Genomic DNA, 530 nt, shown 5'->3' with positions numbered 1-530 from the left:
TTCCTGGGATGTGTTTTTATTAAACAAACATACATTCAACCACAAAAGAAAACCTCCAGACCAAATCAATTCCAATGATTTGCAGAAGAATCTTTGAACTCAAGTATGTAATGTGGAAAATGGTATGATTCAAAGATAATTTTGAATCTGATCCTTAGGCTAAAGTTTTCATTAAGGATATTTTACTGTGGTCATAAGACAGTTAAAGAAAAAGGCAGAAAAATGAATGAGTCACTTGGCTGAAGAAGAACAGCAGCATTGAGGTCTGAGTGCTATGTGTTAGCTCATGTCTAGCAGTATAAAATAAGTTAGAAAACAAAAGCCTGTTTGCAATTTGTTTTATAATATAACATGTTTTCTCTCTGAAATACAAAAAAAAATCTTGTACAAACCTATGGCTTTTTAACTTTCTCAGGTTTGTGAAATATCATTCTCTGATCCCACAGGAGGAACAGATGGGTTGTCCTTGTACAAAATATGGTATCCACCTGCACTTCATTAGAGAGCTGCATTTTTGTACATGCCACACC

The sequence above is a fragment of the Passer montanus genome, unplaced genomic scaffold (genome assembly GCF_014805655.1).
Source record: "Passer montanus isolate IOZ18808 unplaced genomic scaffold, ASM1480565v1 scaffold17, whole genome shotgun sequence".
Classification (NCBI taxonomy): Eukaryota; Metazoa; Chordata; class Aves; order Passeriformes; family Passeridae; genus Passer; species Passer montanus.
The sequence above is the reverse complement of the archived record's forward strand: the minus strand, read 5'-3'. Positions refer to the sequence as shown.